Consider the following 14,593-nt stretch of genomic DNA (forward strand, 5'->3'; position numbering starts at 1 on the left):
TTTCTTCTTGGTTCAATTTTGGGAGGTTGTATAAGTCTAAGAATTTATCCATTTCTTCTAGATTGTCCAATTTGTTGGCATATAATTTCTCATAGTATTCTCTTATAATCCTCTGTATTTCCATGGTATCCGTTGTAATTTCTCCTCTTTCATTTCTAATTTTATTTACTTGAGCCTTTTCTCTTTTTTTCTTAGTTAGCCTGGCTAAGGGTTTGTCTATTTTGTTTATCTTCTCGAAGAACCAACTCTTTGTTTCATTAATCCTTTCTACTGTTTTTTTGGTCTCAATATCATTTATTTCTGCTCTGATTTTTATTATTTCTCTCCTTCTGCTGGCTTTGGGCTTTGTTTGTTCTTCTTTTTCTAGTTCTGTTAGGTGTAATTTAAGGTTGCCTATTAGGGCTTTTTCTTGTTTGTTAAGGTGGGCTTGTATCGCTATGAGTTTCCCTCTCAGGACCGCTTTTGCTGCATCCCATATGGTTTGATATGGCATGTTATCATTTTCGTTTGTTTCCAGATAGTTTTTGATTTCTCCTTTAATTTCATCAATGATCCATTGGTTGTTCAGTAGCATGTTGTTTAATCTCCACATTTTTGTCACTTTCCCAGTTTTTTTTTCCTGGTTCATTTCCAGTTTCATAGCCTTATGGTCTGAAAAGATGCTTGTTATGATTTCAATCTTCTTAAATTTATTGAGGCTTGCTTTGTTTCCCAACATATGGTCTATCCTAGAGAATGTTCCATGCGCGCTTGAGAAGAATGTGTAGTCAGCTGTTTTTGGGTGGAGTGCTCTGTATATGTCTACTAGGTCCATCTCGTCCAGTTTTTCATTTAAGTCTAATATTTCTTTATTAACTTTTTGTCTGGATGATCTATCCATTGCTGTAAGTGGGGTGTTAAGATCCCCTACTATTATTGTGTTGTTGTTGATTTCTCCTTTTAGGTTTGTTAATAGTTGTTTTATGTACATTGGTGCTCCTATGTTGGGTGCATATATATTTATAAGTGATATGTGTTCTTGATGGAGTGTCCCTTTTATCATTATATATTTCCCTTCTTTGTCTTTCTTAACCTATTTTATCTTGAAGTCTACTTTGTCTGATATGAGTATGGCAACACCTGCTTTCTTTTGTTTGCCATTAGCTTGGAGTATTGTCTTCCATCCTTTCACTCTGAGCCTGTGCTTGTCTTTAGTGCTAAGATGTGTTTCCTGAAGGCAGCATATTGTTGGGTCTTGCTTTTTAATCCATCCTGCCACTCTGTATCTTTTGATTGGAGAGTTCAATCCATTTACATTTAGGGTAATTATTGAAATATGAGGGCTGAATTTTGCTGTTTTGTCACTTATTTTCTGGTTCTTTTGCATTTCCTTTGTTTCTTGTCCCATTTGTTTTGGACTGCCAATTCAGTTTGGTTGTTCTGTCTTATGATTCTTCTAGTTTTCTCTTTGTTTATCATATGTGGTTTTAATTTGATTATTTGTTTAGTGGTTACCTTGAGGTTTGGGCAAAAAATCTTGTGTATGAGATAGTCCATTATCTGATAGCCTCCTATTTCCTTATACTAAGTCAATTCAGTCACTTTCCTCTTCCCCTTCTAAGTTGCTCTTGTTATACCTTATTCTATCTTGTGTTGTGGCTGTGTGTTTACAGTGATGAGGTTAAATTTATTTTTGGTGAATTTCTTCCTTTGATCTTTGAGTTTAGTATTTAAGTGGTTGCTAACCTATTCCGGTAAAGATCTACTATTTCTCTGATTTTGTCTACCTACTTTTCTCCTTACTCCAAGCTTTGTGTTCCCTTTCTCTTCTTGTTTTCAGGCCTGAGGGCCTTCTTGAGTATTTCTTGTAGCGGGGGTCTCGTGGCCATGAACTCCCTTAGCTTTTGTTTATCTGGGAGAGTTACTATTTCTCCATCATATTTGAAGGATATTTTTGCTGGATAGAGTATTCTTGGCTGAAAGTTTTTGTCTTTTAGTATTTTGAATATATCATTCCAGTCTCTTCTAGCCTGAAAAGTTTCTGTTGAGAAATCCGCTGAGAGCCTGATGGGAGTTCCTTTGTACGTTATTTTTTGTTTTTGTCTAGCTGCCCTTAATATTGTTTCTTTGTCGTTGACCCTGGCTAGCCTTACCACTAGGTGTCGTGGTGAAGGCCTTTGTCTGTTAATATATATCGGCGTCCTGTTGGCTTCGCTTACTGGTATTTCCTGCTCCTTCCCCAGATTTGGGAAATTTTCAGCTATTATTTCCTTGAATAGGCTCTCTGTTCCTCTTTCCCTCTCCTCTCCCTCAGGAATACCTATAATTCTTATGTTACATTTTCTAATAGAGTCCGATATTTCTCGGAGTCTTTCTTCATTTCTTTTTAGTCTTAGTTCTCTCTCTTCTTCCATCTGGAGTATATCTGTATTCCTATCCTCTAAAGTACTAATTCTTTCCTCCATATTGTCAGCTCTGTTCTTTAAAGATTCCAGATTCTCCTTTATCTCCTCCATTGTGTTCTTCATCTCCATCAGCATTGATAGGTTTTTCTTTATGATTTCAATCTCTTTTGTGAAGAAACTCCTAATCTCATTGAATTGTTTGTCTGTGTTGTCTCGTATTTCGTTGAGTGTTTTTATGATAGCTATTTTGAAATCTCTGTCATTTAGTTTATGGATTTCTGTGTCTTCGGGGTTGATTTCTGGGTGCTTGTCATTTTGTTTCTGGTCTGGTGATTTCATATATTTTTGCATTGTGGTTCCTGTGTTGGTTTTGATTTTCCTCATCCTGGAAGTCTCTGGTTGCAATTTCCACCTGCCGCCACTGTCTGGTGGTAAAGGGCTGTGTAGTCTAAGCCCCCTGCGCTCTGCCCTAGTTTTTCTGCTGCGATCCGCAGTTTTGTTTTGTTTTGTTTTGTTTTGTTTTGTTTTCCCCACTGCGATCCACGGGTCCAGTCCAGTTTGTTCAGGTCTGCCTCGGATCGCTAGATCTGGTCGAGCTGCAGACTCCGGGTTGCGGGGAGGGGGGAGCTCTCTCTTTTGCCCTCTGGGTCCCTGATGTGGGAGGCTTCTCGTTTGCCCCTCTTTATCCGCTCTCTGGGGTGCTCAGAGGTTGATGGTAGCCCTGTGGCTCCTCTGAGCCCTCTGTGCGGGAGTTTCCCACTGGCTGAGAGAGCCCGAAGAGCTACAGTTTCCCGCCGAGGACCGCCCCTCCCCCCTCTCTGGGAGCCGCGCTGACCGGATCGCTGATCTGATGGGGAGGGAGCGGAGTTCTCCTTACCTCTCCCCACTTCCTCCGGGGGCCAAGCACCTTCCGCTCTCAGATGTGCGGCAGTGTGGATCCCTCTGCTCTAGCTTTTCACTGTCTGGGATTCCATTGTTTGTCTGTGGCTGTTGCTTTTATTGTATCTTGTGGGGGAAGAATTCACGGGAAAGCTCACTCCGCCATGATGCTGACGTCACTCCTGAATTTTTTTTTAAAGAGCCAGGATTTTGATTTATTAATTTGGTCTACTGTTTTTCTGTTCTTTACATTGTTAATTTTTACTATTTTCTTCCTTGTACTATCTTTTGGTTTATTTTATTGTTCTTTTTCTAGTTTTTTAGTTAGGATTTAATGTATTTATTTTCAGTTCTATTGCTTTTTCTTTTGCTTTGTTAATCTATTTGTATTTGTGTGTGAGTGTGTGTCTGTGTGTGTCTTTGTAGGTTTTTTCTTTTTAGTTGTGGTAAAATACACATAACATAAAATTTACCATCTTAACTATTTTTAAATGTACAGTTCAGTGGTATTAAATACATTCACATGGTTGTGCCTCCATCACCACCTTCCATCCCCGTAATTCCTTTCATCTTGTAGAACTGCAATTCTATACCTATTAAACAATAACTTCCCATTCTCTCCTTCCCTCAGGCCCTAGCAACTACCATTATACTTCTGTCTTAAGATTTTGACTCTTCTAAGTACTTCATATAAATGGAAACACATGGTATTTCTCTTTTTGTGACTGACTTTTTCACTTAGCATGTCCTCATGGTTCATCCATGTTGTAGGATATATCAGAATTTCCTTTCTTTTTAAGGCTGAAAATATTCCGTTGTATGTATGTACCACATTTTGTTTATCCATTAATCCATCGATGAATACTTGAGTTGCTTCCATATTTAGCTATTGTGAATAATGCTGATATGAACATGGATGTACAGTTATGTTTTTGAGACCCTGCTTTCCATTGTTTTGCATATATACTTAGAAGTAGAATTGCTGGATCATATGATAATTCTACTTGTAATTTTTTGAGTACCTACCATACTGTTTTTCACAGTGGCTGTACCAGTTTATTTTTTCACCAACAGTGCACAACAGTTCCAATTTCTCTACATCCTTGTCAACACATTTTTTGTTTTTGTTTTTGTGTTTATAGTAGCCTTTCTAATGGGTGTGAGGTGGTATCTCATTGTAGTTTTGATTTGCATTATCCTAACGATCAGTGATGTTGAGCATCTTTTCACGTGGTTATTGGCTGTTTGTATTATCTTCTTTGGAGAAATGTCTATTCAAGCCTTGGCTCATTTGTGAATACGGTTGCTTGTTTTTTGTTGTTGAGTTTTAGAAGTTTGCTATATATTCTGGATATTAAGCCATTATCAGAAATATGGTTTGCATATATTTTCTCTCATTCTGTGCATTTCCTTTTTACTCTGTTGATATTGTCTTTTCATGCAGAAAAATTTTTAACTTTTGTGGAATCCAATTTTTCTATTTTTTCTTTTGTTACCTGTGCCTTAGGTGTTATATCCAGGAAATTCTTGCCAAATCCAATGTCATGAAGCTTTTGTTGTATGTTTTCTTCTAAGAGTTTTATTGTTTTAGGCCTTACATTTAGATCTTTGATCCATTTTGAGTTAATTTTGTCTGTGGTATTAGACAAGAGTCCAACATTATTCCTTCGCATGTGGATGTTCAGTTTTCCCAGCACCATTTGTTGAAAAGATTGTCTTTTCTCCATTGAATAGTCTTGGCATCCTTTGGTAAAGGTGTATTATTATTCTACCCAGTAAAGGTAATCCAGGATGGAAAGAAATCCCTCAAGGATGAGAAGAGGCAGGATAACACTCATAAGAGGAGGTACCAGGATTTTCAGGATGTTGTCCTTTCTGCCCAAGTAAATCTTTCAAATTTCTGAGCCTGCTCATATATCTAGTTAATTGTGTGAGTAGGTGGATGAGCGGGGAGGAGGGGAGACACAAGCAAAATTGATCACCCAATTTTGGCAATACTTCTGAACTGATGGATTGGTTCCGTAGAGTTTGAGGTAAAGATAGAATTCTGCAACTCTGTCACTAGAGGGAGTCAGAGAAGACTAAATTTTCTACTGCTTTGACGAGATTATCATAAAGACGCAAAGTAGTGCAGGGAAGCACAGGAGAAAGGGTCACTGAGTAAGCTGGCAAAATGCTGAGGAGGAGGTGCTGGGAAATCTGGATAAATCGGGCAGGATGAGTGGAGGAACTCTTTGCAAGGACTGATTTCCTAATCTAACTTTGTTCTCAATTATTCTCTGGACAAAGTGTGGCTCACAGTATATATTTCTTGAACTGAATTAAAATTGAAAATCTCATTTGAAACTCTAATTTTTTCCGTAAATCGTTATTTTGATTGGGGCTCCAAACATCTATAAACTGACATTGCGTAAAATGATCTCTACTGTACTTTCTAGGCTGAAAACTCCTCAGACACTGACCTGCGATCTGAAGTGAACACATTCATGTTGGCAGGGCTGGACACCATGGCAGGGGGCATTTCCTGGCTCCTCTACCACCTGCCTCTGAGCCCTGAGCATCAGGAGAGATGCCGGGAGGGGATCAGGGGCATCCTGGGAGACGGGTCTTCCATCACCTGGTAAGTAAGATCTGCATCCCTAACTTTTCATCCTAGTTCTCCTCCTGAGATTTTGCTTTATTCTTTCCTCTTGCACCTTGGTGACCATAGTGCTTCAAGATATGTGTATGTGGAACCAGAAGAGGCAGGCTACCATTCTGCTCTTTTCTAGAGGGCTCTCAATTATCCCTTTGTCTTTTGCCAAAGAAGTTCACTCATCCATAAGCTATCTATTTCATTTATTTTCCTAATCGGTGATGTGTAAAATATCGTATTTCTGTCTTTCACCCAGGCTCTGGCACATTGGAAATGGGGATTTGATCCCAAGACTTACGTTTAGAGCTTAAGTGATTGGGCTCAAGTGGGCTCCTCTTCTGAGGGACCTGAGTGAGCATCTGCATCATTTAAGCCTCACTGTGGATATTCTGTCCCATTTTATTCTCTCCCATAAAATAGTTTTATTCCACAATATGGCCTTATGCATACATTTAATGACATTTGTATATAGCAATCTGAGAACTTATAATTCTTTTAGACAGATAATAAAACCACACTGCAAAGAGCAATTTCTGGAAAAGCTGGAAAGTTATTTAACGTCTCCATTTGGCTCCTTGTCAGCCCACTTCTGCTTTGGGTCAAAATTCCTCTCTTCTTTTTGCACCAGGGCTAAGATGGACAACATTGTTTTTTCTTAAACGTGGAAAGTGACAGGCTAAGCAGAATTATTCTTTTTATTCTGGCATTGAGGAGGAGGGAGTTCAAAATTAAAATTTCACGTTAACTAATGGCTAAAGCCTGCATTCAAAGTAAGTAATCAGAAAAGCAAATAGAAACACAATAAAGCAAATAGACTGAATACATGCAGTCATTTTATTGAACCAACCTGACCAGGTAGGATGCAAATAAAAACTTTATTCTTCTCCCACTGGCACTTCACACTTCCAGTGTGGGGCAAGTTCTTTTCATCTCAGGGGTGTAATGTGAGTGAATCTCATAGAATTTCCCTTCATTTAAATTATTTTAAATTTTTAAATCAATTCCCTTATTTAAATCTCAAGAATAGCCTCATTTCAGTAATGAAGGTGTCTGGTCCAGTGTCATAATAAAAACTTCAAGTTCTGATCCACTGGGAACGTCTTCCCCCATCCAGCTCAGTACTTCTTTGGGTATGGAAGCCAGCCGTGGGTGAGGGGTTGTGGTATCTTCTTCTTACTGACCAGCTCCTCCCTTACCCTGTAGCTGCTTCTTCTGACCTTTCTAGCAAAGCACCAGGAGGGAGAGGGGATAAGGAGAAAGGAGCTGGTACTGTTGTGATCTTGCCCTCTGAACTTGGTGGATAGTCAATGCTTCCTTTTACTCTTGATGGGAGCATCTGTGGGTTTCTTGGAGAGTCCCTCAGTGGGACTTTGCAATGGTGATCAAGGGACAAGAGAATTCTTGTCCTAGGTCATTGGCCCACAGGACACACTGGAACATTCCTGCCTTGCCATGCTGCTCTCCCCTGCCTCTCTGTTCTGAGTCACAGCCTTTCCTATCAGTCCTATGCTTCCCAAACTCCGGGGAGCATATGTCAGATCATATAAGTGACCCTTCTGAAGCCCCCCTTTGCTTCACATGGAGGGGTGGAGCACCCTCCTCCATTTTCCCCGGCACTCTGGCATTCCAACAATTCTTTTCAAAGGATGTTTTCTTTTTCCCTCTGAAAACTCTTAAGCCTCCTCTCTTCAATCCTTATACATTCTTGATTTATATGATGAGCTAAGGGTTGCAAAACTGGTTTTCAGAAATCTCCTTAGCAAATCCTTTACTGTTAGTTTAGCACCCTCCTTACTTTGTAATGAGGTTCTTCATTTTGTAATGTTTCGTTCCTCTTGCTCTCAGATATCAGCTGATCCTGAGGCAGAAAGAGTCCCATTTTAACTTTCTGTTACATAAACCAATTGCATAATAGCTTTAATCTGAGAATGATATATACCAGGAACAAACATCAAATACAAAAATAATATCAGTATTTACAAACTGGCTATGGTGTCTGGGTTCCCTTCCCTCCCTCCTTTGTCCTCACAGGGACCAGCTGGGTGAGATGTCATAAACCACAATGTGGATCAAGGAGTCACTCTGATTGGCCCCTCCAATCCCATCCATTTCCAGAGAACTCAGCGAGCCCATTACCTTCCCAGATGGACGCTCTGTGCCTGCAGCTCTTTGCATTACTTTCCTAAGCAGTTCCTAGAGACTGTGGGATCCTGGGACCACATAGATGAAGACCAGCAGGTTTCTCAACTCTTGGAGTAGTCAAAACACAATCCTAAGGACAGGTGGCTTAGGGTTGGGCATCTATTAAGAGCTTAGTGGGTAATGCCTTGATCGGATGTGGGTTTCAGAGACTTCCCCCAAGGCACATAACCATTTGCAGCAAAGATCTGTCCAGAACCAGTGTTGCCAGAATCCCAACCCGGGGTTTCTTCCATTGTGGGACACTGTTTCTCAGATAATTCTTGTTTGGCTGAGTTTGAGACCCAGATGAGACTGGGAGATGAGCACTATTATCTTTATCTAGAAGACCCAAGGATGGTCTTTGTCTTCATCATTATAATATCACCCTTGTAAGTGTGCACCGTTTAATAGTTTACAGAGAGCCTTCAAAAAAATTCTCTCATTTTTTTTTCTCTTCGAACATGATCTTAGCAGACACTATACAGTGCTTGGCAGTTTAGAAAGCACTTTCAAATATTTTTGGTGTAGCCAAAAACCCACTGGGGAGCCCCAATGTGCAGATGAGCAGAGCTAGAACTTGCACAGAGCTCCTACGCCCTGAGACCAGTTCTCTTCAGAACAACACAGGTCTCTGAGCAGGGCCAGTGGGAGGCAGAGGGATCACATGAGACAGCCTTCACTCATCTGCATCTATTCTATTGACTCTTGCCCTTGGAAACAAGGTGACAACTTGGAAACAAGTTGCATTGCTTGTAGCAAATACCAACAGCCTGTCACTTACTGTGACTTTGTTGACAGATCCAGAATTAATTTACCAGAGGTATTTCTGGTAACCAAATAATCTTCAAATTATCTTTTCTCTGTGTTTTAAAAAAAAATCTCCAAACCATATGGATATTTGCCCAAATTCCCCAGCTTCCTTATATGAACAGCACCATCAGAAATTTGTCATTGGATCTGCACAATGGCATTATGATTCTGTTCTTATGCACCCAGACTGTCTCCAGTGGATACTTTTTAGTCCATTAATAGATATATAAATAATACCCAGAGGTAGTAGAAAACGTAAGTATGGGTTACCATTTTGACATGATACCAGTAGCTCCTTAAGATAGAATCATGTATTAAATAGATCATTGCTTTGAATACTAAGGTGCCACCCAGCCTCATCTTCCCATGGGTCCTTCACTGCTGGTATCAGCTACAACACTCAGAGCTCTGCCTTGGAGGGAGATCGCTCTTTCCCTTCAAGAAGAAAATTCTTACCCAAGAGCAGTATAGCTGTAGCCCACAACTTGCTCTTTCTCTTGTGACCTCTTTATTTCCTTTCTTTTTCAGGAATAACTGTGGTTCACAGTATTTGGGGTCTTCACCACAGCTATGCCATCTGGGAAAATGTAAAGGATGACTGTCTTACATGTAAGCACTTTAAAGAACTAATGCTGTGCAAGTCACTTTTTGTACCTATGCATGGAAGTGGCCAATGACACAAAGCAAGCAAAAATAAACATAAAAACCAACAATGTAAAACTTTTCCCCCAAAGGAAAACTCCTCTTCCCCTATTCCTACCTTCTCTTTGCTTTGAATAACCAGATTGGCACAATGCCACACAATCTACTCTAAATTGCCACAGTCTACACAGGAGTCATTTACTTAACAAGCTCTACCAAACACTTACCTAGATATCTGCAAGAGTGTAGACTCCCAATAGTAATTCAGGCAATGCAAAATCCCTTTGCTGGATGTAACAATCAGGGTTCTGGCAGGAAACTGATGACACTCAAGCTGGGCAATTTGAGGAGAGTTTCATAAAGGAACTATTTACAAAGGTATGGGTAGGGTTTAGGAAAAGGAAAATGGAGCAAACAACTACTGAAGTGTGTGGAAATTAATAAAAGAAACCTTAGCTAAATTGCAGTCAGGAAGGCCTTAGGAGGAGCTCTCATGCCCTATCACACATCATCTATTACACCAAAGGGGAAGATAAGGATGCTTGCATCTTGGACAGGAAGTAAAACTACTTTACTACTGAAGGAAGATTTCTCTCTCCACGTGGCAACATCCCAGCCAACGAGAAAAGCCTCAGCTCAGCCAAAGAGAAGCCATTGCCACCCTGAACTGTTACTTTCTCCCAATAGACTTTCCTTTAGAACAACCCTTCCCTACTCCCCCTTTTTCTCTATAAAGACAGCTCCTATTCGTTGTTGAATTTGCCTATGGTTTGCCATAGCATGCACATCCCAAATTGCAATTCTTTCAGCTATTCCTGAATAAACTCATGTCGAGGCTTTTCATGTTAACAAGTGCTTACTGCTTCTAGGCCTGATGGGACATGGGAGAGAGGGTTACAAACCTGGAGAGAGACTGCTGCTAGGAAAGGCCATCAGACAGGAGTTGTGGCTCCAGTAGAGTCTGCAGCCAACCTGATGCAGCCTGGGAGGGAGGGGCCCAGGGAATAAATAACCCAAACGCTCTCTCCTCCCACTCTCCAGATGGCCTATTAGTGTCTTTTATTGGCCAAACACAACAGGAAACCATGTGCGTCAGCTTCTTGGTGCCCAGAGCAGGGTAGGGAAGGGAGGAGAGAGGATCTGGAGAGGCTAAAAGAAGATGTGTAACATACCTCAGTTCCTCGATTCAGTGTTCTTGAAACTCTAAACCCTCACAACATGTACAGCCATATCCTTTTACATAATCTGCTAGAGTTTAAGATCTATTACATGTAATGGGAAGTTGGACCGCATGTCTCAGTAACAACTGCTCATATATTTTGGCTTGACTTCTAAGTAGGTCCTCCCTTACCTCCAAAGTGAAAAAACACCACTGGCCATAGTGTTTCTGCTTTCCCCTTACTTAGTCTGGGTAGCAGACTAGTCCACTGGGAGGCCAGACAAGCTCTGCAGGTCTAGAGTTGCTCTGTTCACTGTGGTAGCCATCAGCCACATGTGACTATTGAGCACTTGAAACGTGGCTAGTCGGAACTGAGATGTGTTCGAAATGTAAAATACACACTGGATTTTGAAGATGTAGTGGAAAAAAGGTGAAATATTTTCTTAATAATTATTTACATCGAGTACATGTTGGAATTGTTATTGCATAAAATTGGGGTTCTCTTGCCTGATGCACATAAACAGCCAATTAATTATGGCATCAGCCTTTGGGAGAAGGATGAGCTTTGTTCTGTGAGATCAAACTGCAGGGATGCAGGGGGCATGTGCCCTCAGATCTGTCTCCCTGATTCAGGATTTGGGGTGAAATTTAAGAGGATACAGAGAACAGGCTGGCCTGCAGAAATGCTGGCAGGACAGGTTTTGATTGGTGGGTTTGTATGGTAAGGTTTTAAACATTTATGACAGGGTTCTAATCACTTATGATGAGGTTCTAAACATTTTTGATGAGGTGGGGAAGGCATTTTAGGACCAGATCTTCCTGAATGAGGGACCCTTCGCTTCTGATGAGTCAGACTTTCAAGTTCTGGCCACGTCCTTGTCCTTGGTTTCCATGGGAAGGAGGATCTTTGGTCCCATGGTCATTTCAGGTCAAGATTTCCTCTTCCATGCATGCTCTGGCTTTGTGACTTTGCAGATTTTCTGAAAGACAATTCTTAGTCACTCTGTTGATAAGTTGGTGTCAATTGAACTGGTCCTGGAGGGCCCGCGGTTACAGAATGATAATATTTTCTGTAAAATAAATTCTATTATTATAATTAATTTTGCCCTTTTAAAATGTGGCTACTAGAACATTTGAAATTACATTTATGGCTCACAGTATATTTCTGTTCATCAGTGCTAAGTAATAGCTTAAAGAAATATGTTAATGGTGTTCTGGATATGGTGGTGGGGTTGCGCTTGCATTTTGGGTCTTTGACCTCTTGAGGTTCTCTTGGAAGAATTCTGATCAGAGACACTCCCACTCCTTCTTTCCATTTCCAGCTGGACCAAGGTGAGAACAATTTGAAATTGTTGAAAGTACACAAAAATGTTTACTTAAGAACAGCTTTCTCTCTTTATCCCCTCAGCTCTATAAATTCTTCCATGGAACCCCATCTTTTCACCTGACCGTGAGGTAAATATTGGTGCCTATTTGAGCCCCTGAAAGGTGCCATTAATTTCGAAAAGAACAACACTCTTCTCTATCACATCCTATACAGGCATGCCTCAGAAAGCTCTTCCCTGTGGGGGAGGGGAAAATTCTCCCCCTTCCCCTCTTGGTTCTTATGGCTGGTCAAATAAGTAAAATGACATAAGGCAAGTTAACAGGAGAAAATCAAACAGTTTAATATGTGGGCACAGGGAATTCACATGAGCATGAAAAATTGCAAAGACAGGCAAAATAAGACACATATGTCATTCTGGACTAAGGAAAAGGGGCAGGGGTCTGGACTTTCAATCACCTCCTTTCTGGAGGTTATTTACAGAAAGATAGAAAAAGATAATATTTGGTAAACAAATGTTTGTTTGGCCATCTAGAGACAATGGGACACAGAGAGGACTTTGATCGAATGGGCCTTGCTAGGTTCCTCCCTGCCTACCACACCTAGTTCATATTATACTATAATTATCTACAGTGATAGCTCCTTCCTGGGACAGGCCTTCTGTCTTAAATTCTTTTAGGCAGTTAGAGGGAAGTTCCAAGTTGATTCCTGAGTCTTTTGTTCTTAACATAATCAACCCAAAATAATCCTCAAGCCAAAGAGACAAACTTTGGGGTGGCAAATCCCCTGCACCTACGATGCAAGCAGTTGCTCATAGGCTCAATGAAGGCCCACCCCAAATGCAGGAGAAACAATTCTTTTTCTTTTTTAATTTCAGCTTTATTGGGGTATAATTGACATAAAAATTGTAAGATATTTAAAGTGTGCATCACGGTGATTTGATGTACATATAAGTTGTGAAAGAATCTCCCCACCTAGTTAATTCCTTCAACTCACATATTTATCTTTTGGTGTGTGTGTGAGAACATTTAAGTTCTACTTTCTTAGCAAATTTCAATTATACAATACAGTGTCATCAACTATAGTCATCATGTTTTACATTAGATCCTCACAGGAGACACATTCTATGAGCAACTCCAAGTGTCACCTTGTTTAGAGAGGGTGTCACATTGGAACCTCCCAGCTCACATTCTTACAGGGACAATGAGTCCAAAGTCCAGAAGTTTCTGTGGCGTTTACTGTGAAAATGTTGCTTTTCTGTGAACATCAGACTTGTTATTCTAGTATCTTATTAAAGAGTCAGAAGAAACAGCATTTCTTCAAGTATCTCTTTCTTTCCCTGGGTGTCTGCAGGAACTGCATCTGGCAGCACTTTGCCATGGCTGAGTTAAAGGTGGCCATTGCTCTGATTCTGCTCCGCTTCAAGGTGATTCCAGACCCCACCAGGCCTCTTGTCTTCTTGCCCCAGGTTATCCTCAAACCCAAGAGTGGGGTCCACTTGCACCTGAAGAAGCTCCCTTAATGCTACAGCCCAGGGTACGATGATTATATATATTTTGTTTTAAAGTTAAATTACAGCTAATGGTCCAAGGAAATGAAGAGGCATCAAAGTGTGGTGGGAGGACTAGGGGTTGGTGGGATGGGGGTCTCTGTGGAGCTGCACAATATCCAAAAACATAGTGTGAAAGTTGAAATAAAATGGAGTCACTTAACGCAACAGTGTTTTAAAATGGAGCTGGGAGGCCATTAAGATAGTACTGAGTGGAATCATGAACTGTTGAACTGGGCCAAACCACAAATATTCCAAGGACTCTGTAAGAACACTTGTAAATTTCTACAGTAATGAACTTTTGCTCAGTCAACCTTAGCAACCAATTCTGTTTAGCCAAGTTGAGTTTTCTGCTGCCAACACCGATCAAAATTATGCAAGCATTCCCTTTTTCTCTTTAAAATGACACTCCATGCTTGGTTTTTGCTCCACAGTGGGACACTATTTGGGCTGCTACCCAAATCTGTGTACCTGGAATTGCAATTCTTTGATCCCAAATAAACTATTATCTCTTGAATCAGTTTCTTCTTTTTAGGTTGACAACGGGGTAACATGAGGTGTCCCCTAGATCTGTTTCTGTATGACTTTGGGAGATTTTCAGATCTTTTCTGTTTGATTCTGGCTACTGTTAGTGCTAGATACAAAGAGTTTTGCTAGGTGACTTCCATACATTTTCTGTTGTTTTTAAAAATAATTTTCAGAATTACAGAAGTAATAGGTGAATGTATGCTCATAGTAAAAGATTTCCAAGACTAGAAAACTATGTAGAGTAAAAAGTAAAAGTCCCACTTCACATAGCTCACATCTCCCTGCCCTGACTAATCCTACTGCTTTTCCTAAAACAGAATAGTTTGCTGTGCATTTTTTCAGACTTTTTGCTGTACATTTCATATGTACACATGTATGTATGTATTCTTATAGATGGAATCATATCCATATTGTTTTTGCTTTTTTCATGTAATAAAAATATATCTCATTCCTAATCATGGCTTCATGATATTCTGTAATATGGATGTATTATAATTTAACT

At 40.2% G+C, this 14,593-nt stretch overlaps 1 pseudogene; it reads left to right on the top strand.

Moving 5' to 3' along the window:
• LOC131413238 (cytochrome P450 4X1-like) overlaps window positions 1-13,536 on the top strand; it is a 60,528-nt pseudogene extending 46,992 nt beyond the window's left edge.
• Window positions 13,537-14,593: the final 1,057 nt, after the last annotated feature.

This window comes from Diceros bicornis, chromosome 13 (genome assembly GCF_020826845.1).
Source record: "Diceros bicornis minor isolate mBicDic1 chromosome 13, mDicBic1.mat.cur, whole genome shotgun sequence".
NCBI lineage: Eukaryota > Metazoa > Chordata > Mammalia > Perissodactyla > Rhinocerotidae > Diceros > Diceros bicornis.